Below are 26944 nucleotides of genomic sequence, written 5' to 3' on the forward strand. Positions count from 1 at the left end.
TCAGAGGGCATTGGGAGTGAAGGACGACCTGCCAGAAGCAAAAGAGGGTTTGACAACTGACAAGCATGCCGAGTGAAGAGGGAAAAAATGAGTGAAAGTTCTGAGCAAGAACAGCAGAGTAATGAGAGCATCATAAGGGAAAAGGAAGAAAATGCAAGTTTCTAAAAAGAAGTGAGTGTGATGGGAATATCTGAAATTTTAAGATGTCTGTAGAGCAGCAATTTTCAACCTTTTTCATCTCATGGCACACATAAACTAATTACTAAAATTCTGCACCACAACAAAAAATATGTTTTTTACCAGTCTGACAACAGAAAACAGTTATAATTTTGATTCCTTCACATTGAACAATTATTGTTTTATTGGCTGTTGCCATTTTTTTATTTGACTTATTTTTTATTTCATTTATTTGACTTATTTTTTATTTCATTCATTTATATAAGGAAAGAGGTCAGTGCCTCTGACTAAATAGTCAGTATTGCATGTTTTAAAAATTCTTACAGCATAGCAATTAAAAATTGCTACTGTAGAATATCAGTTTAGAAATGCTGGTCAAGATGATAGGGAAAGAAATTTTGTATTAAATCTGCATTTGAATAACAGTTGGAAGCCCAGGACTGAGATAATTATCAAAAATAAGAACAGTGAGTAAAGCAAAGTGCAAAGTACAGGATTTTATGAGACATAAACAGACATGAAAGGGACAAGCAGAGAAAATTAAACAATAAAAAAGTCAGAAACCTGAGAGAGTACATGACCACAGAATCTAAGAAGAGAGAGAGCTTAAGGAGAATTAGTTGGTCAGTAGCTTAAGAGGTTGGAAAATAATAATGATCTAAATGAGGTCATTGAATCTATTAATTGGGAAGTTACAGAGTAGTAAGTCTCCGTTGAATGTTTAGGGACAGAACATAGATTACAATGAATCTGGGTTTATGGCCTCATTAGCATAGGATTAGGTATGAGAAACAACTATTTTAGCCAGGGATACATGAAAATGTTTTTCAAATAGTTTGTCTGCTTTCGATTATAACAATTTTTAATAAAATGATCTCTCCAAAAATTGTGTTATTTTTCAGAGAATTTATTTCAGAATAGCATCAAACACTGATTTAAGCATTTATACAGAACACTAGCATTTACCTAATTAATTCTATGACCCAAACAATTTACTAATATGCATATTAACCCTCAAACTATCACTTAAAAAATATTCTTAGCCCTGGCCAGTTTCACTTAGTGGTTATAGCATCAGCCCCCAGACCAAAAGGTCTCCAATTCAATTCCCAGTCAAAGGCACATACTTTGGTTGCAGGTTCCATTCCCAGCCTGGTCTGGGCATGTGCAGAAGGCAACCAGTTGATGTGTCTCTCTCACATTGATGTTTTTCTCTCTCTCTCCCCCCACCCACTTCCTCTCTCCTATATACTCTCTCTAAAGATCAATGAAAAAAATATCCTCAGTGAGGATTAAATATGTATATACATATACATATAAATATATACACACACATATATTACTCTTAGTGTAGATAAGCCTACACTACATTTTAGTGCAATCCAACAAGTAGCATTTAAGAAAAAAAAAACACCATGATTATCCATTCCCTTTTTATTAATAATATCAAGCAAAATATGAACTCAAACTTAATTTAGGCACATTTATATAACATGTATATACAAAAAATAATAATAATAATTTTTTTAAATCAAATAAAACGTATATACAGCCAGACATATGTTTCTATAAAGGTAATATGTGCAAGATCAACATTTATTAGTGTAATTTAGAAAACAATTATTTGTTTTACCAAAAGATTCTTCCCTTTTCAAAAGAAATCACTATTGGGGTCCTTTAAATAAATATGAAGTTTTCCAGGAAAAGACAAAATTGTAATTTAGTTCTTCATTTGATTTACACAAAACTTTACAAGAATACATTTAAAGCAAATCTATGAATTAAAATGGAAGTTGTTATGGGATTTAAAAACCGTAAGGAATGGTTCAGACTCTGCATGCCAGGAATCTCCTTCTCACACTAACTGGCAGGGGAAGCTGAGCGCCGGGAGAGCAGAAATCGGAGGGTGAGGATAAAAGGGTATCACAGAGGAGGTCTCTACCTTAAACTTGAAAGCAGGCAACAGCTGCATGAGTGTCATGACATTATCATCCTTGATTAGGTACAGAAAAACAGTACTAATGAATCCTATAGGGGTTTTCAAAGCTTTGAATCTTTAAAAGAACACCAAAAAAAAAAAAAAAATAGGTAACTTCAAATTCTAAATGGACAAAGGCTCTGGATCCAGATCACCTGGAGACTGCTCAGCTCTCCCCCTCACCACTGTGTCACTGTAGCAGGTTAGTCAGGCCTCAGTACTCAGCTATGAGATAAGAACCACCTCATAGGGTCAACATTACAATTAAATGAGAAAATGACTATGAAACACTCAAAGTGGTAGCACACTGATGGTCCTCAAGAATTAACTGCTATAGGGTCATTTTGGATCACTCATTTAACCCGTCATTATAACATACTGCCAACGCCCACCCGGCAATATAAACCCTTCACTGTTAAATCCTGATGACCTACTCAGCTTTCTGTCTGTACTGAAAATACTAACCTTTGTCAATGCCGTACGCCAAACAGCAGGACCCTAAAGAACGCGACCAAAGTCCATGAGATTCTGGACCAGTTCCAGAAGCACGCCTCTAATAAATAATAGCCCATTTCCTGACACACTAACATCATGTAGCCATCAGGCTATCTCCATTTTTGTTAGTAACCCATTGAGTCACCAAATTAAACAAGTTGTTTAGCCGAAACCGGTTTGGCTCAATGGATAGAACATCGGCCTGTGGACTGAAAGGTCCCAGGTTCAATTCCGGTCAAGGGCATGTATCTTGGTTGCGGGCACATCCCCAGTCCTGGGTGTGCAAGAGGCAGCTGATCGATGTTTCTCTCTCATCGATGTTTCTAACTCTCTATCCCTCTTCCTTCCTCTCTGTGAAAAAATCAATAAAATATATTTTTTTTTAAAAACAAGTGGTTTATATAGTCTTAATTTTATGCTGCACCCCCTTTTCAAAAAAGCAAACTTATCAGGAAAATATATCTCTACGTAATACAAAGTTCTAACTAAAATATTTTATTTTTGTTTCTAAAAATCTACTGTGAATCTGTTCATATATTCAAACTCATTCAATTCCCTTCCTCCTCTCACCACACCTGATAGAAAATCCTTCGAACTAATATAAACTTCCTCAATTAGCCACTGAGTACGGAATGACTAGTTTTATGCTCTACAGTGGAGATGAAATGGAGATAATGTCTCCATTAACTCAATGGCCAACACAGCCACAGTTTTGTTTGAAACCTCAAAGACAAGCATAATAGCTACATCAGTCATCTTGCTCATCATCTCCCATCTTCAAGTCAACAATGACAGACAGGAAAAGCAGAGAAACTAATACATTCTCTTCAAACACATACATACGCATACACTTTGTTCTTCCCCAAAGCACCAAAAGGATAACAGACAGCAAATCATGCCCACAAACCAAAGCACAGCCATTTCATCTAATTTTAGAAAAAGAATAACAAGGAACCAGAGAAAAGCTCTCTCTGGAATAACTCAATCCTCAAATCAGGGAATTCAAAGAGCATTATATGGAAAAACCAACAGCCTTCATTCTCTCCTGTGGGATACTAATTCTATCAGTGTCAAATCAAAATGAACAATGTGGGGTTTTCTTTAAGATACCATGAGAGTTTGAAATCTCTCCTTAAAAAAAAAAAAAAAAAAAGCCCACTTACAGAGAAAATATCTAACTGTATGATTTCTGAGCACAGGTGCTATTTGGTTGCTTGTGTATTAGTTTGATATGATTTCAAATTCACTTGCTTGTGACATTAATAAAGTTGTTTTGATCTATGTGTTAATGACAAAACAAATAAAAGCTGTTTTGGGGAGTTGTTTGGAGAGAAGAACGTGTCAGGATGCCATCAACTCATCTGCTGTCGCTGATTATCACTCAATAGCCCAGCTGCTGAGGGTCCCCACTGGGGGCTTATGGATAAGAACATGGAGAGAAGCAACTATGGCAAGGGGACATTTCGCGAATTTATGAGGACTACTGGGCAAGGCGACACTTTGCTGGTGTAAAGAGCTCTCTGAATACGTGTTCTGGAGCATTAGCTCCTGTCTCCATGAGGCACTCCTCCTAGGCAGTGGTGAAAGCAGAGAAGCCGCCCCGCAAAGATCACCCTGCTCATCAACATGGGAGCACGGTTCCCTAGCAACGGCTCCAGCAACAAGCGCAGCTGGTATCAGCTCTCCCTTGGCCAAGTAAGGACCTCTGCTGAGCGCCTACTCCTGTAAAAAGGGACACCTACCCTACTAGCAATCTAAATCTGGACTCCATTCCTTTCATCTCCCCTTGCCTGAAGCAACAACGTCATTCATCTATCCCTGCCTCAGCATACCTTATTTTTTCCTGGCTTACTATGAGGCATTACCCTAATAAGTCATGAAGATGTAATGTACAGTATAGGGAATACTAGTATAATCTATATATAGCATCGCTATAGCTGTATGGTGACAGTTCGTTACTAGACTTGTGGTGATCCAGGTGTAAGGTACAGAAATGTTGAGTCCTTATGTTGTACACCTGAAACTAATATATTGTTGTATATCAACTATACTTCAAGGTTTTTAAAAAAGCAACATTATTCTGTATGCTAGTGGCTTATGAAATTCATTATGTTAAATCAATTGCTGGCAAAGACAAAATCAGTCTCTGAACATAATTTTACTACCCTAAATACTGGTTTACTCCAAACCTGTTCTCTCTCACCATACTCTTTTGAAAATAAAATGAATAATGTATTTGTTTTTGTTTTTGTTTTTTAAATGACCCAATTATATTTACATCTAGAAGTATCCTTTATTTGTAATTTAAAGTCTCATAGCCGGGTGTTGTTATGTGATTAATTTGCTCAACCCCAGACAATATGGTCCTTCCCTTTCTGGAAGCTGTGACCAAGAAGGTTGCTGCTGAATCTGAGTAAAATTCCGCACTTCTTTTCCCCTGGACTCCCACGCGAAGAAAAGACAAGCCATGATGAAATCGCTTTGTGGGGAGTACAGCTCAGATACTAAGAACCTTCATAATATCTTCTCTTTAAGGAGGGAAACCCTTTTCTTTAGTAATCCTAAACAACCTGTCCAAAATAAAGAGCATGAATTAAGACTCTTAACCAAAATTCAGATTAATTAGGTAAAATTCTCAGTAAAAGACAGCTGAATAACAAAAACTCCAACAGATATATACAAAAATTTAATGTCTGTAAAAAGACTTGGGAGGAAGAACATTTCATAAAAGTGTTATTTACCACAAAAAAAGCCTGGGTTCTGTTTTTTGTTTTTGTTTTTGCTATCAAGAGTCTAAGTGAATAGAAGTATAAATTCTAGAAGGCAAAGACTATTCTAGCTAGAATTTTTTAAATGTAGTCATTAAAATATTTTCTTAATGAAAAACAGTTATTCTATCAAACCAAAACCTAAGAAATGCCGAAACCGGTTGGGCTCAGTGGATAGAGCATCAGCCTGGGGACTGAAAGGTCCCAGGTTCGTTTCCGGTCAAGGGCATGTACCTTAGTTGCGGGCACATCCCCAATTGGGGGGGGGGGGGGGGGGTGTGTGCAAGAGGCAACTGATCGATGTCTCTCTCTCATCGATGTTTCTAACTATCTCTCTCTCTTCCTCTCTGTAAAAAATCAATAAAATATATATATTTTTAAAAAGACCTAAGAAATATGCACTGTGTTAACAAACCTAAATTATGTTTTTCACTTAGTTGGTTATATAGATCATCAAAGTTCCTAAAATAATTGCTCCATTAAATGAGAAAGTAAGTATACTATTTTCTAAAAGCATAAATATAAGTCAAGTCATCTCAAGAGTTTTGCAGATGTATCGCAATGCTTAAAACTGTTTTAAAGGCACCAAGGAAATACTACAAACTCCCTAAGGTTCTAATCAACGTCCCAGTTATTTTCCACTTGCTCCATAGCACCCCACAATCCCTTCACTGCTCTGCTCCTGGCCTCGGAGGATGAACCTGCATAGATCATGACTGAGGCTCCCCAACGGGGGTCTAGAAATGAAGTCACTGGCAGAGACCTACAGGCAGAGGGAGGACAGGGCAGGGAGCGTTCCCTCCCTCCCTGCCTGCCTGCCTCAAAGCCAGCTCCCCTGGGCCTCCTCCACAGAGGCGCTCTCTGCTCAGCTCTTCTCTGGGGAATCCGGGGCTTCTTGCTGTTGCTATTCCCTGGGGGACTCACCACCCCTTGTTTGTTCCCTAACCTCCACAATCTCTTCATTTGCACCATCAAGGATGAGATTTCTTTTCTTACTGGGATCTTGCCTGATGCAACTAACAATACCAAGTCTGGTTACTAAAAAAACAGCCCATTATCTGAAGAAACCCAATTAAAAAGTTTAAAAAGGACTTAAGATCTATATGAACATTACATATTATTGCTATCTGTATACTTAAATAAAAATTAAACATAACTAGCTTACTTCCACATGAAGCTGGCTAATAAGCTGAAATATTCATCCTAATTAAATTTAGGGGTGTAATTTCACACCACATTGTTCTCTCAAGATAAATGCAATAAGGCTGAAATAAGCTTTAAAGAAAATGAATGAAGAGATTCTGGTAGCTGATATTCCACTTTCATCTACCTGGTTAATCCAATGTTATTATTTAAGCCCTCTCTAAGCACAGGATGGGGGGAAAAGGTTTAAACTGATAGTTCTCAAATTCTGATAATCAAATAAACCAGCTGAGGAGCTTGTTAAAATGCTAATGCCCAGGCCCCACCCTCACCTCCCTGAGACGTGTTTTCAGTAGTCCCCCAGGTATTTCTGATGCACACCTACGTTTCAGAACTATTTAAAACTGGCCCACTTCAGCCGAAACCGGTTTGGCTCAGTGGATAGAGCGTGGGTCTGCAGACTGAAAGGTCCCAGGTTCGATTCCGGTCAAGGGCATGTACCTTGGTTGTGGGCACATCCCCAGGAAGGGGAGTGCAAGAGGCAGCTGATCAATGATTCTCTCTCATAGATGTTTCTAACTATCTATCTCTCTCCCTTACTCTCTGTAAAAAATTAATAAAAATATTTTTTTAAAAAATAAAATAAAATAAAACTGGCCCACTTCAATATTCCACCCAAGTTTTCCAATATATTGTGTGTTTTTTCCTTTGAATTCACATTTCACATTAAACATTTTCAAAAACAAAAAACAAAAACCATAGTAACAATCACAATGCCAGTATGGTATGTGCTTTACATGTAATATCAGCAGGTTCAATGCTCACAAGAACTACGCCAGTTAGGTAGCATTGTTGCCTCCATTTTACCATTGGGACAACGAAAACCCAGAGAAACTAAGTAACCTGACCAAAGATAACGAGTGGCCAAACCAGGATCACCTCAGGTCGGCCTGTCCTCTTACCAGGGGCCGGACAACCAAGCATTTGTGCATTTAAGGAGGATTAAGCCTGAGGGCCAACCATCTAGGCAAAACAATCACCCGCCCTGTCCCCACCCACTCACCCAGCAAGCTCTCTGGACTCTCCCCACCCATCCCTCACTCACCAAGGTGTTCCACCTACATGGTGTGCCACCACAACGGCACAAGTCTGTGTGTATGCCAGCACTCTTTCCACATGAGTACCTACTACACGCCAAGGACTATAAAGGATCCAAGTATCGGCTATGGGCTTAAGCAAATTTAACATCTCTGAGCTCCGGCCTGCTAATCTGTAAAATGTAAAATGAGGGTCACAATGCTAAGTGCACTGAAATGACACAGGGAGCTAATGAGTTCGAGTACTTGTTTAACATAGGGCCTGAGCCAGAGCTCACTAGACAATAACTGCTATTAAAATTCTACTTTGCCAACCACCTCTCTCACAAAATTCAACATATCAGTCAGTGCAAGGTCTGGTTTATTTTCTCACAGCTCTGTGTCCTGGGACTGTGATAAAAGATAGAACATATCTTATTTTCAGGAGTATTCTGGTAACTCTGTAACTCAGTGGACTGAATGCCAGCAGTAGAATATTTTAAGAGCAAATGAGTCTTTTGCTAGCCCTGAAATTATACCACTTAGACAATTGTCTATTTCCCAACTTTAAAGTCAGCCCTGTCGATTACATACTAGTCTAGAGCCTATAATTACCTTAATTCAAAACAATAATAAAACGTCACTTGGTACAGTAACTTGGTCTTAATTTATCGCTGCATCATCAGCACTTCGAACAATGCCTGGCCTATGGTAAATACTCAACTATCTGTTAAATGAATGAAGGTATAAAGGTAACAATGAAGCTACACCTTAGCTCATTATTACAAAAGACAAGTTTACTCACCAGATCAGTAACAATGTGCCAATAACTTGTAAGTTATTTTCAAAATTCCCTCAGAACATTTTTTCTTCTTTCTTTTTAACTAATTGTTGACTTTTCATTAAAAACTCTTCAACTAGAAAAGGTAATTACCAACCTTGGCTCCATTATTCTATTTAAAACATTAAAGTGGTTCCATGATACATCACCCTCATCATTCTACCTTACTTTAAAAATGTAAACTATTTAACAATGAGCATTTCAGTGACCCTCTGAATTAAAGCCATGAAATGAAATAAGCACTGCTAAGAGATTAACCATACTAGCACCAAAGAGACGGAGAACTGGGGGAAGAGGGATTTTCTACAGAATACACAGATAGAAGTTGCATTCTCAGCTATGCTTCTAAGCAGCCAATAGGTGACCTTGAACAGGTACTTAATTTCTGTCTCTACTGACTCATCTTCAGTATAGGAATAAGTTTACCACATCTACTTCATCGAGTTGTTTTAAGGACCAAATACACATAAACTAATTTCCAAAACATCAAAGCACCATACAAAGGTATGTTAACCTTTAACATCTTCAGATTTTAAATGAATGTTTCTTTTCTTTTTTTTTTCTTTTTTCTTTTTTTTTTATGTCTCTGCCACTCTTTCTACCTCCTAGACCCAAAGATCTGCCAGCACAGAGTAGATCCAGTTCTCACCTACAGTCATGTTGCAAACACAGTGGGCCATCAATAAATATTGGTTGAAAAAGATGCTCATCCATCTTGAACAGAAATTTTAGATTCTGCTACATGCAATACTTTACCCTGGCCTTGTAAAGTGTAAGCAACAGGTTACTTTAAAGTAGCAAGTGACATTACACACCTAAAAGACGCCTGTGGTTTTCTCAGGAGCATCGCCTTCCTCTGTGTACATTAGGCAGGGTGGATGTGAACAGTGACCTATGTGAATGTGCTGCAATACTTCGGTTTCACTGCATAGAAAAGGACTGCCCTCTCTTCAACACCAGAGTAAGACTTCTCAAGATGCCAGATTCGTTCTTCCGGTTTTACTTCCTATGCTACAGTACTCAGAGGGAGGGATTTTGGTGGACTTGTGGTAATTTCTTAAACCATTATGCCATTCTTATAATAATCAATAAGAAAAAAAGTTTATTTTTGAAAACCATGAATAGGAAAATAGTCTAATACTTATATGTGAAGATGATTAACAGTCCTCTACATTTGTCAAATAAAACCATAACTGTTTTTAAATGTAAAATGGTCTGGTTCCTCAAAATACTCTACAATGCCTCAAAAATAAAATTTAATCTTATTTAAATTTAGTTAGTTCTTGATTATCTATACCTGCAGACACACACACACACACACACACACACACACACAGGTGTATTACAGACCATCCATTAATAATTTATATTAAGCCCTTGGATGATGGTTTTGTATTTACAGTTGAGTATCCTTGCGTTATTGAGATATGGTGGAGTACCCTCAAGATGCAAAATTCTTAATAGTTCAAACCAAATTATGAAACACCTGTAAAAGTAGTCACTCGACTCAGTCTTTTTATCATTTTTCTTCCTATCATTTATCTAACTACAGTCCACCGCTGAAATGACTCCTACTTTGTTACAAAAGATGAACTTTGTGTTCTCATTTATGTTATTATAACTCAAGGAACATTTCTGAAATAAACATGAGCCATATCTAAATTAACAAGCAAATTTTTTTTAAATGTCCAAGTAGTACAGTTGACAATTTAATCATAATCTGAAAGCAAGTCTCCCCCACCCCCGCCCCAGGATTAGAGAGTTATATAACATTTAAAGACAGCTATAGCATGTACAGGTAACAATCTGTCTAATTTGAGGAGAATTTTTAAGTTCTCTTTAAGCAGTAACATATTATTCATTTTAGCTACAATAAAAGCCAGTGTTTGCCGAAACCGGTTTGGCTCAGCCGTAGAGCGTTGGTCTGCGGACTGAAAGGTCCCAGGTTCGATTCTGGTCAAGGGCATGTACATTGGTTGTGGGCACATCCCCGGTGGGAGGTGTGCAAGAGGCAGCTGGTCGATGTTTCTCTCTCATCGATGTTTCTAGCTCTCTATCTCTCTCCCTTCCTCTCTGTAAAAAATCAATAAAATATATATTTAAAAAAAAAAAACAATAAAAGCCAGTGTTAGATTGCAGCCTAATTCTAGTTCCTATAAACCTATCAAAATAAAAAGTGCACAATATGTACAGTATTCTGGAATTTACACCAGAAATGATAAAGCAACATCCTACTATTGTTCAAGGCTGTCATCTTAAGAAACAGATGCAGAATTCAAAATTAGTTCCAGAACCACATTCCTGGCCTATCTCATCTGCACTCACGTGTGCCTTCTTCAGCCCTCAAGCCACATTCTTTAGCACAAGGTCAGCGCTGCAGGTTTATTTAAACTGGCTACCAAATGAACTGAGATCAAGGCAACCTGTCTGGTCTGTCTGCAAGGAAAGGGGTCTCAAGACTTGGGTGTGAATCCAGCCTTTGTCCTTCTGCTGCTACATGACTTTGAGTAAATATTTAATATTTAGAGATAAGCCTAAACTTCCTCATGTGCAGGAGGACAAGACCACCAACCTTGAAATATTTTGTACATCAAGTCCCTCAGTTAGTGCTCTGATTATGGCAGAGGCCTAATAAATGGGTGACAGTCTGATCCTCCTGAAGGGCCAGTTCACAGTATCCCATTAAGGGGGATCACAATTAACTTGTCTGAAACTTCTTAAAGTTGCAATGCTTTTTTTCAACTTTTGGCTTAAAAAATTTTAACATAGAGAAGTGAAAAATGCACAAAGGTTGGAAATCTTTTAAAAACTGAGCTTTTCATATCGACAATGAAGATTCAATTATCAATATAGAGTGACAATGGGTATAATTTTTTCCAAAAATGTTTCGGGTGCTTCCATGGTCAAAAGTTCTAAAACTTTCTGAAGAAAGTTGTGTGGAGACAGCCCAGTTGTCTAAACAATGGGCTACATGATACACCACAGTCTCCAGGCAAAGTCACAACAGGATGAGAAAAGAGCCTTCGGCCTCTCAGATTTCCTGACCACTGTTATTTTAAAACTTGATCACATAAACACAAACAGATGAAAAAATCCATCTCAGATAAGCCCCATGGGTTACGATTTATGATCTTGTTTTTAATACCTCATATTAACTTACATTACATGTTGCAATATCTTATTGCATTTTTCTTACTTGTATTTGTACATACTCATGAAAAATGTATTTGTTATATATATATATATATATATATATATATATATATATATATGGTAGTATATATGATATAAAGAGTTTTTTAATCATGATTATCTCTTCTTAAAGTCATTCATCACTTCCGTAACTCCCTTTTAAAATTAGTTTTTGCAAACAAAAGTGTAACTTAAAAAGCTGGGAGGACAATACATGGCATGCCACATAGATCATACAAACGCAACAGGGAAATCTGCCCAAGCCTAAAATGACTTCTGTTTTCCCACTGAGCATGTAATTCCCGGGCAACTGAAACTACTCCGAATGAGCTGGCTATTTAAAAGTCAATGAGTTATTCTGAACAGTTGCATTGTTCCATGCTCTGGCTACGTAGCTCCATTTGTAGTGTTCCTAAAGCGAATGATAAAAGACACCAAGGTAATTTTTTTTTTCACTGAACAATTTCCAGTTTGAAAACCACAACCCAAGACATCTGTGAAGTTGAGTTAATTTGTACAGAAGTGCCCTTTTGCGGCCAACCTTTGTACCATGGCCATTACCAGCCCAAGTTCAAGATTCACGTTTCATGGTGTGAATAAGTGTTAGCTAAATCTTAAGAATGTGAGTTGTTGTTTTTTAAACTCTCAGACCCTGACTACATTTAGATAGACCGCATCTACACTGCCAGAGCGTGTTATAGCAAGGGAAACTTGAACTTAGCTCACGAGGCAGGCAAGTCTGCGAAGCTGGGGCCGCGCTCCCAGCGCCTCGCGGGCCCCTGGAGACTCGGGGCCGAGGCGCGTCTCCACCTTCACTTCGGGTACAAGACAACATGTTTCTGAAACCGAATGCCCATCCCTGACACAGGTGCTCCCGAAGTGAAACTTCCTTCCTATTTCAAAATCCCAGAATTGAGCCTCTCCATGGCTTTTACGGAGTTTTGTCAATTAATAAATACAGGGGGGGGGAAAAAGCTATTGTTGGGTAACCTACAAACTAACACACTCCAAGGACTGGTCCACCTAACCGGTGTTCCCGAAATGAAACTTACTTCCTATTTCAAAAAAAAAAAAATCCCAGAATGGAGCCTCTCCACGGCTTTTACGGAGTCTTGTCAATTCACAAACACACAGAAAGCTATTGTTGGGTAACCTACCAATTACCATACTCCGAGGACGGGTCCACCTGACGGCTGCAGAGTGCAGACTGCGCCCGTCCCAGCCTGATCGCCCGCATGATTACACTCTTAGTCAGCTGGTCCCCAAGCCCGGGACAAACATGATTCCTGCGTTGCATTTAGGTTTGTTTACCGAAGAGAAAACTCCCCCGAGGTGTCCAGAGTCACCCTGGTACGCCGGCGTGACTCGCGTCCGCCTGGGCGCGGGGACGGCGCGCCGAGGCGCCCGGGGGATGCTGAGCCGGGAGCGGGGCCCCCGGGCCCGGGGGGCGAGGCCAGCCCGGCGCCCCGCCCTGCGGCGCCGAAGGGGTCCCGGGAGCAGAGCGGGGCCGGGGCCCCTGGCGACCTCGGGGCGGGGGAGCGCGGGGCCGGGGACTCACCTGTGCGCTCGGAGGCAGGTGCGCGCGGAGGGGCTCCGGGTCCGCGGAGGCCGGAGGGCGGTGCGCGCCGGCGGGCTGAGCGCCGAGGCGGGGACGGGGCGGAGGCGGAGGCTGGGGCGGCGATCAGGCTGCTCCTCGCTTCCTGCTCGGACCGATCCCCGGTCCGTCTCCGCCCGCCGGCCGGCGCCCCGCGAGTCCCCGGCCCCGCCGCGCACGTCACGGCTACGGAGCGCCCGAGGGGGCGGGGGCGCGGGCCGGGGCGGGCCGGGCGGCCGGCGGGGCGGGCGGGGCGCGGGGCCGCGCTCCGGGAGGGGGCGCTCGCGCCCGGGGCCGCCCCGCCCCGTCCCCCTCTGTCCCCCGGGGCCCCCTCAGGCGCGGGGTGGGCGCAGCGGTGGGGAGGGGCCGCCGCGGGCCTGGCTGGGTCCGGGTCCCGCCCTGCGCAGGGCCTGCTCCGCTGTGGGTTTCCGGGCGGGACGGGGACGGTGCGGCTTCTGCTCAGGGCGGGGGGACGCCGGCGATCGGGGGGCCGGGACCCCGACAGGTTCGGGGTGGGACGAGGAGGGGCTGTCGCAGAGCAAAGGCCCGGGCGCCCGCGGCTGCCGTCCAAGGGGCTGGGGCTGGGCCGCCTGGGGAGGGAGTCCCTTCCTGCGCCACAAACTTGGGGTTCTGCTTTGGGAAAGGGGGGGGGGGTCGTCCCAGGAGAAAAGGTGGTATTTCCTGGGCCTCCGCCGCCCTCCATTTATTTATTAAAGCTGCGATCGTCTCTGTCGTCTAAATGTTATTGTTTCTGTACATGACATACGGATGAGTCACATTTGAGAATTAAAGATGAAGTGGCTGTGCAAATTGAATGTTATGAAAACCTATATTGCCTTTACAGACTAAAAGAAGCGTCTTGAAAGAAAATAAAATGGTGCCGAAACTGTTTTGGCTCAGTGGATAGAGCGTCGGCCTGCGGACTGAAGGGTCCCGGGTTCGATTCCGGTCAAGGGCATGTACCTTGGTTGCGGGCGAAACCCCAGTAGGGAGTGTGCAGGAGGCAGCTGATCGATGTTTCTCTCTCATGGATGTTTCTAACCCTCTATCCCTCTCCCTTCCTCTCTGTACAAAAATCAATTTTAAAAAATAATATATATGTATTATATATGTATATATGTGTGTATATATATGAATTGGAAATGCATTAGATGTCACATTGCAAAAAAAAAGATAATGGTAATTTTTTTCTATAATGCTCGATGTCTCCACGGGGGGCGGGGGAGGAGGCAATAGATACCTACATATGAGAATTATACTTTTTTTTCCTGCAATATGTCCGAGTAGCAATTATAAAACTTCAGGAAATCTACAAAATTCTGATACGAGACAAGTTTCAGATATTCAGGTCTTGCACTTCTTTTGGTGGAAAGGGTATGATGAGATATTTTAGGATACAACTAAAACATTGACCATATAGGGAAATAAGAAAGAGGAAGAGAAACCAAGAAAGGAAATAATTCACAGCAATCTCAGAAGCTTAGTTCCAGATTGCCAGGAGGTGGATCTTAAGTATATAAAAAACCTAGATTTTAAAACGAATCGGGGGGTGGGGGAGAACTGGAGGAAAGGAGAGCTTCAGGCCACGACTTTGACTTCATTTTGGATGTCAAATTGAAAGGCTTTGACAGACCGATAGGAACCTGTACAGTTTATTGTGATGACATGTGATTTTTTTTTCCTTTTTCTTCTGTCCACCACTTACAATCCATTGCTGAGTCCTTTTGCTTCTAGTTCCATATCTCCCATAAGTTTCCAATCCCTCTTTATTGTCTAGTTTCAAGCCATTATTTTAGGACTTGCGTACTGTTTTAGCCACATAACCAAAACTAAGTTTTCCAGGCTGCAATCTTGTCCATTTCTAATCCAGTCTCTACAATGCCACAGGTTTATGTTTTATAAAATGAAAGTCTGGTTATGTTTTCCTCTTTTTAAATGCCTATAGTGGCACTCCTGTACCCTTCATACAAAGTCCAAACTCCTTAAGGTGTCTTTCATGATCCTCCAGCTGTTTTTGTTAGGCTAGCAGAGTAAGGATCTCTTGTTAAAATACAACGAAAAGCAAGTGGAGAAAAGGGAACACCAGTTCACTGCTGGTGGGAGTGCAGATTGGTGCAGCTCTATGGAAAACAGCACAGGCAGGCCTCGGGTTATGTACACGGTTTCATAGTTACATCGCCATCTCCCATTTATTAAAAAAAAAAAAAGTTCCATCATTTCGACATGTACATATGTGCTTTATGTTTTTATTATTCATTTACCACAAGTAAAGGTCAGGAATTATCTTTCTTTTAATTTTTTTTTTTTGTTTCACTTTATCACTGCTGTGTATGTGCTCCATGTGAGTGACGTAGGTGCTTTATGTAGGTGGATTCCAACTTAAGGTGAAAATCGCATTATATCGCACCATAGGAACGGATCTTCGTAACCCAAGGACCTACTGTAGGAGTTTCCTCAAAAAATTAAAAAATGGAGCTGCTGTTTGGCTCAGTGATACCACTTCTGGGAATATCCTAAACCCTGAAACACCAATCAGAAAGAATATAATCAACCCTATGTTTGTAGCAGCAATATTTACAACTAGAATTTTGTGCTATTGTAAGGGGGATGGAGGTGTCCCTCAGCCTAGCCTGCGCAGTCTGGGACCCCCTAGGGATGTCCACCAGCCAATAGGCGGACATCCCTCTCACAGTCCAGGAGCCTAGCTCCTCACCGCCCGCCTGCTGGCTGCTCCTTAGTGAGCCGGGCTTCTGGCTGAGCAGCCCTGAATTGAGCATCTGCATTGAGCATCTGACCCCTGGTGGTCAGTGCACATCATTTGCATATTAGACTTTTATTATATAGGATAGCTAAGATTTGGAAACAGCACAGGTGCCCCACAGTAAGTGAATGGATAAAAAAGCAGTGGTATTCCACTTACACAATAGAATACAATGCAGCATTAAAAAAGAAGGATCTCGCCGAAACCGGTTTGGCTCAATGGATAGAGCGTCGGTCTGCGGACTGAAAGGTCCCAGGTTCGATTCCGGTCAAGGGCATGTATGTTGGTTGCGGCCACATCCCCGGTAGGGGGTGTGCAGGAGGCAGCTGGTCGATGTTTCTCTCTCGTCGACGTTTCTAGCTCTCTATCCCTCTCTCTTCCTCTCTGTAAAAAATCAATAAAATATATTTAAAAAAAAAAAAAAAAAAAAAAAAAAAGAAGGATCTCTTACCCTTTGAGGTAGCATGGATGGACCTAGATACTATTATACTAAGTGAAATAAGCCAATTAGAGAAAGACAAATATCACATTTGTGGATTTGTGGAATCTAGTCATCAAAATGAATTGACCAACAAAATAAGACCCAAGGCATGGAATAGCCTGACGTATCTTGGTGTGTGTGTGTGTGTGTGTGTGTGTGTGTGGTGGAAAGGAGAAGAGATAAACCAAAGAAGGGATAAACTTACTATTGCCCTGGTGCACGGATTGTGCAACTATACCCCCTCTTAAGCCATATGCAAATTTTGTAACTTTTTTCCTTCATTTTTACAAAAATCTTTATCATAGTCATTTACAGAGTCTCTACAGTCTCCCTGGCTGATATCTATTTTAACAGCTTCAACTACATCTGTGTTACTAACTCCTAAAGTAAGGCAGCCCGAACACCCCAAAGAAACTCATTCTCTTTTCCTTCCCAACTGCCTCAAATGATCCCCTTGCCAATAGACCCTATTAAAATCATGGTATCACCAGCTACTAGTCTCAAGACGTCACCCAGAACTTCCTCCCTTCCTCGCTCCTAATTTTTGAAGTCACTGAATTCAGTTCATTCTATGTCATAAATTATTTCTAAATTGATGTCTCCATCCTCCCAAAGAGCAGGCCATCATCTTTTATCTGAACTCTGGACATGACCTCTGCTCATTGTAGTCCATTCTTTCACCACTCCTCCCTCAAATCTAATTATGTCAAGTCCGTTCTTTCACCACTCCCCCTATCTCTAGTCCTGGTGACTTTCAGATCAATTAAAACTCATTTATGCTTGGCCAGTGTTGCTCAGTGGTTGAAGATTGTCGCCCTGTGTACCAGGGGTTCAGGGTTCAATTCCTGATTCCTGCGCAGGTTGTGGGCCTGATCCCCAGGAGGCAGCCAATGCATGATTCTCTCTCATCATGTTTCTATCTCTCTTTCCCTCTCTCTTCCTCTCTGAAATGAATAAAAACATTTTTTAAAACTCACTTTTATGATATATACTGTTTCCCCGAAAATAAGACATCCTCCGAAAATAAGACCTAGCTCATGGAAAGATAAGACATCCCCTGAAAATAAGACCTAGAGCAAATTTGGGAGAAAAAATTAATATAAGACACTGTCTTATTTTCGGGGAAACAGGGTAGAATCCTTCACAATCCTGAACCTACTCACATCAGAGGGATTCAAACATACCAAGCCCTTCATGGTGCTCCTCTCAATCCTCAAAACTCAGTGTATTATTTTCTCTGTCCTGTCTCTGGAAAAATTGATTTTTCTTTTCCTTACTTTACAGAGCACCCATTTCATACCTATATTGTAGCACTTATTAAGTGGTTTTATAATTATGTTTTTATACTTGTTTGCTCCATAACAGCTCTCTAAAATACTGAGCTTTCACCCAGCCAGTGTCAACCCAAGAACCAAGAGGTTCCTGGTTCAATTCCAATGCCCAGTCAGGGCACATGATGGGGTTGTGGGCTGGATCCAGTAGGGGGCGTGCAGGAGGCAGGCGATCAATGTTTCTATCACTGATGTGTCCTCTATTTCTCTCCCTTCCTCTCTCTCTAAAAATCAATAAAAACATTTAAATAAATGAAATACTGAGCTTTTAAAGAAATCCTGCCCTGCCAAAATCAGTTTGGCTCAGTGGATAGAGCGTCGGCCTGCAGACTGAAGGGTCCTGGGTTCAATTCCAATCAAGGGCATGTGCCTTGGTTGTGGGCACATCCCCAGTGGGGTTTGTGCAGGAGGCAGCAGATCGATTTTCTCTCTCATCGATGTTTCTAACTATCACTCTCCCTTCCTCTCTGTAAAAAATCAATAAAATATGTTTTTTAAAAAAGAAATTCTGCCATATTCTTTTTATCCCTAGAGATTAGCACATTGCTTGCCTCATCGAAGTAATAATAACAATGCTGAAATTTATTAAATGCTTACTAGGTGCCAGCACTGTTAAGTTATGTTTTCCCATTAAATCTTCACAGCCCTCTGAAGGTAGTATGGTGAGCATTTGCTTCTTGCCTCTGAACTCCCATCCTGTTTGTGGAGAATTTTTAATTTTGAGTCTTGGTGGGAGCAGGGCTCACCTCACATTTTGGCAAGTGAGTTTGGACAAAGTCTTTCTCCCCACTAATCTGGCAACTAGGGGTTAAGTCAATTGGATGCTCTCACCTGAAACTTGGAATCTGGACAAACTGATAGAAAGATGCAGCGATAGAGGTAGAAGTAGAGATAACTCACAATAGTGTAGGTAATTGTAGCAACCAGGGTCTGGTCGTGACAGTGCCAACAAGCGACATTCTAAATGATGGTCCTGGGCATTTCACACACCCAGTTCTCCACCATCCCCAGTGATTCTGTGAGTGACATCATATTCTACCGATGCATTCTTTTTCTGGATAATTCAGCCAAAGTTTATTTCTGTTATCTTCAACCAAGAACACCAACTAATACAACAAAAAAAGTTCTATCGTTATTCTCATCTTTTAAAAGAGGAATGAGTAGGTGCTCAAGTGTTTATTTAGCGAATAAATGACTATTTACATTATAACTTCTAAAAGAAGTTTTGATCATTGCCTCAGTTATTAGCAAGTTGCACTAAAGGTAATCAACTGGAATATACAGGAAAATAAGCAGGTCCCTTAAGAGATTGTCATGACTTTTTTTTTAGGGTATTATCTTGGCTTATTCTTATATACCACCAATATCTGCATCTCCCGTATTTTATTTTTAGAAAAACCACTAATGTTTAATGTAATCACTGTAAGACCATAAATCGTTTCTTTAAAAAAGACTGAGTGATGTTTTAAACATCACTCCTGAATTTACTCTAGAAAGTAGGCTAGTATACTTTTAAAATATTTTCAATATAAAGGAATAAAATTAAAGCTAAAATGTCAATAGATACTTTTTTGTTGTTGTGAATCTCACCCAAGGATAGTCCCTTCACTGATTTTCAGAGACAGAGAGGAAGAGAGACAGAGAGAAACCTTGATGTGAGAGAAAGACATTAGTTGGCCACCTCCTGCCTACGCCCCAACCCAGGCCCAGGATCAAGCCTGCACCCAACCAGAATCAGACCCAAGACCTTTCAGTCTGAGGGTCGATGCTTTAACACTAAGGAAAACTGGCTAGGGCTGTAAAGATATTTTAAAAAAAAAAACAATTTCTTAACCAGATCACTGCACAGCTCTTATCATTCTAGCCCCCAGAAAATTCTGTAACTATAGTTTCTCTAATTTAAACTCCCAGCTAATTTTTCCTGAATTGTTCTTAGTGTCATTGTCATTAAAACTGAAACACAGCAAAAGTGTAACCAAAGTTCATGTCAAGCACTTTAATTGAACTATCAAATGACTTTAAAATAATCTTTCACCTAATTTGCCAAATCTTGTGATCTTCAGTCCGAGTGCAGTAATTTGAAGAAAGGCAGAGAAAAGCCAATTATTTTTTTTCCAAACGTAAATGGGTCAAATGTAAGCTAGGAAAATTGCAGATATTAAAAGAAAGCAAATGAGTGAAGGTCATTCTGAAGGTGCAGAATTACATTAGTCCATATTTAATATGAAGTGAATAGTGTGAGGACAAACCAGGTTCCAAGACTAACTGTCCAGGCCTGTGACCTATATAAGCCACTTAATCTCACAGAGACTCAATTTACTCATCAATAAAATAGCAATGATAATAATACCTTCTCCTTCGAGAAAGGACTAAGTAAGATCATGCAAAAATGAAAGCATTTTGCAAACTAACAATAGGATTATAAACAGCATATTATCAATCCCATGTACAAATAATCTAAGCAAATATTTTAAAAGAAATACATTCACATACAATCTTGAACTTGTTACTTGCTGGAAAAGTCTGTAAGTAACATTTAAGCAAGAAGAAATTAAGTCTTTAAAAATAAAACTAATGATAAAAGATTTGAAATTACCTTTGTTTTAAACACAGAGATTAATACAAGTCAATTATAGAATTTCCTTTTATGTGTTTTGATGAAATCTGAATTTTAAAAAATTCATAGTAACTTATATAAGACCATAACTTCTAAAGCTTTTTTCTAGTCTAGAAGTCTTTCTCCTACAGCTGTATACAACTTCCAGAAATATAAGAAAAGTAGTTGACTATTTTTATTACATATTATGAATAAATTATTACAGTTGAATTTATAAATACTATTTAATTTTACAAATCAGATATAAAATTAAATTAAAGACATTTTGGGCCGAGACCGGTTTGGCTCAATGGATAGAGCGTCTGAGGGGACCCGGGTTCGATTCCGGTCAAGGGCATGTGCCTTGGTTGCGGGCATATCCCTGGTAGGGGGTGTGCAGGAGGCAGCTGGTCGATGACTCTCTCTCATCGATGTTTCTAGCTCTATATCTCTCTCCCTTCCTCTCTGTACAAAATCAATAAAATATATTTTTTTTTAAAAAAGAAGCATTAAAAAAATAAATAAATAAATAAATAAAAAGACATTTTGGGAAAAGATAAAAACAAGTGAATTAATTTCAAGAAAGGAAAACATAAATATATATGTTACAACTAGATAATTCGCATAAAAATTTCAAAAACAAATCAGAAAGGTCAGTTCTCCACAGCCTACATATATAGTCCAGAATAAAAACAAAAATTAGCAGTGTTTGTTTCGGAAAATTATATTTTTATAAATTAATCTCAAATTGATAACAAGTTAAAAATCATTTCGGTGATTAGTTTATCCATATTTATATATTAATATCACAAATATAATTCAACACTCAAATTGGATTTAATGTCTACTGAAATATCCAGTGCAGATCTGTATGTTAGCATCCTTCCTCTTCTGTTGAATGTCTTATTTACATGTCAGAGCTCGCTGAGATCTGAACTATCATTAAACATCCAGAGTCAGCTGGGACATAAAACACATTCACACAGTCAACTTTTGTGCAAATGACTGAGCTGAACGAACTTGAGCTTTGCCAAGTCCATACTCTTGACAGTGAAGGTACTTCAGAATTGACTTTTTTTTAAATCTATATTTCATGCCAAAACCGGTTTGGCTCAATGGATAGAGTGTCGGCTTGGGGACTGAAGGGTCCCGGGTTCGATTCCAGTCAAGGGCATGTACCTTGGTTGCGGGCATGTCCCCGGTAGGGGGTGTGCGAGAGGCAGCTGATTTTTGACTCTCTCTCATTGATGTTTCTAACTCTCTATCTCTCTCCCTTCCTCTCTTACAAAATCAATAAAATATATTTTTTAAAAAATAAAATAAAATAAATAAATCTACATTTCATTGAGTTTTACAGCAAGGAAGGGAGAGGGATAGAGAGTTAGAAACATTGATGAGAGAGAAACATCTATCAGCTGCCTGATAGATGTTGCCAACCAAGGTACATGCCCTTGATCGGAATTGAACCTGGGACTCTTCAGTCCACAGGCCGCTGCTCTATCCACTGAGCCAAACCGGTTTTGGCCAGAATTGAATTTTTTTTTTTTTTTTTAACATTTTAGAACTTTGTTATAGAACAGAAGGGGACATAAATTTAAATTTAAATCACTATTCCACAGGTGATTCAATACTTATAAAGAATTTAAGTACATGGTTGATAGGGGGAAAGGGGACCTATGTAATACTTTCAACAATAAACATTTTTTAAAAATATTTTTTTATTGATTTCAGAAAGGGAGAGGGAGAGAGAGATAGAAACATCAATAATTAGAATCATCAATCAGTTGCCTCCTAACACGCCCCCCAACTGGGGATTGAGCCCACAGCCCAGGCCTGTGCCCTTGATCAGAACTGAACCAAGGACCCTTCAGTCCTCAGGCCAACATGCTATCCACTGAGCCATACCAGGCAGGGCAACAATAAAGATTTTTTTTTTAGAAAAAGAATTTATGTACAGAGTACATTTTATCTCATTTTTCTAATATGAAATTTTACAATATTTATTTTCACCAGTTATCCTTTAATTTTTATCTCAAGCTATGAATTAAATAATTAAAGTGGATAACATAATACAAAAATGTGTGTGTATTTACACATACATATACATATATGTGTATATATATAATATTTAAAAACAGCGCCGGAACCGGTTTGGCTCAGTGGATAGAGCGTCGGATGCGGACTGAAAGGTCCCAGGTTCGATTCCAGTCAAGGGCATGTACATTGGTTGTGGGCACATCCCCAGTGGGGGGTGTGCAGGAGGCAGCTGGTCGATGTTTCTCTCTCATCGATGTTTCTAGCTCTCTATCCCTCTCCCTTCCTCTCTGTGGAAAATCAATAAAATATATTAAAAATAAATAAATAAAATAAAATAAATAAATAAAAACAGGAAAACACTGGATATGGGGGTAGTATTTAAAGAAATCATTGATATACAACATTCTTCAGGAAAATGAAAAGATTGATAGTGGCTGATTTTCCTATCTTAAAAATAGTAGTATCTTGAAATAGATCAAGGAAGTAGCAAGTATAATTACTGACCAGGAAGTATCTAAATATGTGGCAGAGTTAAATATTATCCTACAGTTAATAATAACCATATGTTAGAATGTATAAAACATGAAATGGATTGGCAGAGTAATAACCTGAGTTCATTTACTTAGGCTTTATTGAGATTTACCAAATGATTATTATGGTCGAAACCGGTTTGGCTCAGTGGATAGAGCATCGGCCTGGGGATTCAAGGGTCCCAGGTTCAATTCTGGTCAAGGGCGTGTACCTTGGTTGTGGGCACGTCCCCAGTGTGAGGTGTGCAGGAGGCAGCTGATCGATGTTTCTCTCTCATCGATGTTTCTAACTCTATCCCTCTCCCTTCCTCTCTGTAAAAAAAATCAATAAAAAAATATTTTAAAAAAATGATTATTATGTTAGTCAGCCTTTGCTGTACAGCCAATAAAATCTCAATGGCATATAACAAAATTCATTTCTTTTTCTCCCTGGCAAGTATACGTCTCCTGGGGTAACTAATTCAGAAAATGGGGAATATGGGGTTCAAGATGAAGGTGCATTTACTACCTGAGTTATGTTCTTCTTCTATCAGATGTCAGAAACATGCCATATCCCTTAAAGCCTAGGCTCAGAATTGGCACATTGCTCATTCTGTCAACATTTCATTAGTCAAAATAAGTCAGGTGACCAAGTCTAGAATCAAGGGGACAGGATAACCAGTCTTACTGTGGATGTGTAGGTAGTGAATGTTTGCTGAAAAATAACCTAATAATCCAAATAATGTATTCTGTTGTACTTATTAGTTATCAAAATTATATAGTAAAAAGGAATGGTAGATTGAGAATAGGCATGTAGAAGGCTTCTGAGATACTGATGATGTTTTTAGGGTTTTGTTTTGTTTTTTTACCTGTGCAGTGTTACAAAGGTGGGTTCACTCGGCAATAATTCATTGAGTTATATATATGTATTCATGGTCTATGTATTTTTTCTGTACATATACTTTAAATTAGGGGTGTCGAACTCAATCAGAGAAGGGGCCAAAATCTAAAATCCAGCCTAAATCGTGGGCCGAATGGTTTACTGAACAGTCATAAACTGTCATTGTGATGGAAACGCAGCGGAGTGCAGTGATGACAGCACGGTTCGGGCCACATTGCAAGGCCTGGTGGGACGGATTTGGCCCGCGGGCCTTGTGTTTGACACATGTGCTTTAAATAGAAGCTTATATTTAAAAAAATGTTTTAGCCAAAACCGGTTTGGCTCAGTGGTAGAGCGTCGGATGTGGACTGAAGGGTCCCAGGTTCGATTCCGGTCAGGGGCATGTACCTTGGTTGTGGGCACATTCCCGGTGGGGGGTGTGCAAGAGGCAACTGGTCAATGTTTCTCTCCCATCGACGTTTCTAGCTCTCTATCTCTCTCCCTTCCTCTCTGTAAAAAATCAATAAAATATATTTTAAAAAAAATGTTTTAGGACCAGAGGCCAGGCCTGGAGCAGCCAGGCCTGGAACAGCTCGCTCCTCACCTGCCCCCGCCCCAAGGCTGCCTCTCAGACATGGCTGGAAACTTTTGTGGGAACTTGAGGGTCTGCTGAATCAAGTGATGAAGGCTTAGATCTGGATATGTGGAGTTAGTATAGCGCTGGGGTGTTGATCTGTGAGTGCCTTGTGTGGGGCCTGGATGAGATTGGTTGACCTACTTGGAAATGTCTTATGTGTGAAGTGTATCTTTGGGCATGTGGAGGTATTATTGATATGAGAAAATGCTAAGTAACTGATTTACTATCTGAAAAGGGATTTACTATCGGGGAAAGGGAGGGAGGAAGAGACTGAACATAAACTGTGCACCTATGGATGAGGACAATGGGGGAGGGGAAGGGGGCAGAGGGTGGTGGGGGGGAACCTGGTGGAGGAGGGGAAGAAATGAGGAACCTTTGTAATAATATGAACAATAAAGATTGATTTTTTTAAAAAATGTTTTAGCTGACTGAGACTCAGTATATTCAGAAGGAAAGGGAGAGAAAGAGAGAGAGAAACATCAATGATGAGAGAGCATCATTGATTGGCTGGCTCCTGCAAACCCAAAACTGAGGATCGATCCAGCAACCCAGACATGTGCCCTGACCTGGAATTGAGCTGCGATCTACTGGTTCACAGGTCAACACTCAACCATTGAGCCACTCTGGTTGAGCTGATTTTCAGTATTTTTTTAGCTTTCTGAATTTTTAGTTACTTTCTCTTAGAGGAGTCAGATTAAAATGATCATAATTCTTGAATAAGAAAGTCCTTTTTAAAAGTTGCTGTGAAAAAACCTGTGACTTTCCAAAGAAATAACATGTATTTCTAAGTTGAAATTTGCATATTTATTAATTTTTATATTATATTTGCATATTTATTAATAATACGAAAATAACTAGTCTAAGTTAATTAGGTAAAAAAATTCATAAAAATGTGTAAGGTCAGTTTAAGGTACAAACAAAATCTTTAATTTTACTTTTGAATATTTTAAAAAATATTTTTATTCATTTTAATTTCTATTGATTTCATAGAGAGGAAGGGAAAGGGAATGACAGATAGAAACATCAATGATGAGAGAGAATCATTGACCAGCTGCCTCCTGCATGCTACTGGGGATCAAGCCCACAACCCAGCTATGTGCCCTTGAATGGAATCAAATCCTGGACCTTTCATTCCACAGGCTGATGCTCTATCCACTGAGCCAAACCAACTAGAGCTACTTTTGGATATCTTAAAATAAATGTTTTTAAAGAAATTTATTGCTCATGCTAATCTGATCATGCTAATAACAATTAAACAGAATTAGAAAGTAATCTGATATATATATATCCCCCAAATTTTCCAAAATTCATTATTTTCAAATAAGTGTGGCATATTCCTGAAACTTTCAGTTTTGTGTGTGTGTGAGAGAGAAATGTGAAGGGAGAGGCCGGGTGTGTGTGGGGGAGGCGGGGAGGGAGGGCGCTGGTTTTTATATAGGGGCAAACCTAAAACATATTTTTCAGTGATGTCATTGTCAAAAATCCTGACAAAGACAGGAAAGGTCTGACAACCATTCCCTATCCCAGAAAGGGTGAAGAGTCTCCAGTCCATGAACCTTGACATGCCCAGGACTTTTAGGTTACTTGGCAACTTGAGGAAATCGTGACCAGTGCTATGTCTAGACTCTAGAGAATAATTTCTCCCCAGGAGTCTTGTGGTTATCCTATTTATAGCCAAGCGTCTAGTGATTTAAGGATAAAAACAAACGAAGAGAAGATAGATCCAAGATGGCTGCGCCCAGGTGAACACCTAGCCGCAGCCGCACACAACAATTTCAATAAAATACAACTAAAATATAAAACGGACATTGCCCAGAACTACAGGAAGGTTGACTGACTGGAAATTCTACAGCGAGAAGCAAGGAGAAAACCAGAAGGAGGCGCGGAGGAGCTGGAAAAGCCCAAGGTACGGTGACGCAGCACGCGGAAAGGACGGAGCCGGAGAGGAGGGAGGTCGAGTGCCTGGCAGGCGTTCCCTAGCGGAAAGGAGATAAAACTCCGACTGTGCTGGGCCCCCGACTGCTCTGATCCCCAGTTTTAAGCCAGACCCCGGGGACTCAGGCTCAGCCATAGGGAGCCGGGCTGCAAGGCAGAACCCCGGGGAGCAGTGAAAGGAGGTCCCGGCGGCGGCGCGCACACTGCGCGCAGAGAAAGGACGGTCGGCTGTGCCGCGAGATTGCCCTGACGGGAAGGAGACTGGGGCTCCAGACTGCTCTGAACGCCACCTCCAACTCCACTTCCAACTGAACTGAACCCCAGTGCTGGGCTCATTGGGGGAGAGCATAGACTGTTTGGCAGCAGGCGAAAATCGAGGGCACCTTTCTCTCAGAGGCGCCGGCAGCAGCGAGCACTGAAGGACCCGCATAGGGCGGGGCTGACAGAAGCCAAGGCTGTAGGCTCCACCCTGAAACCCCGCCCCATCTGTAACTGCGAAATGCGACAACAAAA

The 26944-nt window shown here is 40.4% G+C and overlaps 1 protein-coding gene across 12 annotated transcripts in view; it reads right to left on the minus strand.

Annotated features, from left to right (window-relative positions):
- Positions 1–13474, minus strand: part of MYO6 (myosin VI) — a 135067-nt gene extending 121593 nt beyond the window's left edge. For 3 of the 12 annotated variants that reach the window (XM_045573043.1, XM_045573044.1, XM_045573041.1), the window contains exon 1: positions 13229–13461. The gene's annotated coding sequence lies outside the window, so the exon portion shown is untranslated. Of the gene's footprint in view, positions 1–13228 lie in introns of all 12 variants that reach the window. The other 9 variants (XM_045573045.1, XM_045573047.1, XM_045573042.1 and 6 more) reach the window with 6 other exon arrangements.
- Positions 13475–26944: the final 13470 nt, after the last annotated feature.

The sequence above is a fragment of the Pipistrellus kuhlii genome, unplaced genomic scaffold, assembly GCF_014108245.1.
Source record: "Pipistrellus kuhlii isolate mPipKuh1 unplaced genomic scaffold, mPipKuh1.p scaffold_m20_p_5, whole genome shotgun sequence".
NCBI classification, from domain to species: domain Eukaryota; kingdom Metazoa; phylum Chordata; class Mammalia; order Chiroptera; family Vespertilionidae; genus Pipistrellus; species Pipistrellus kuhlii.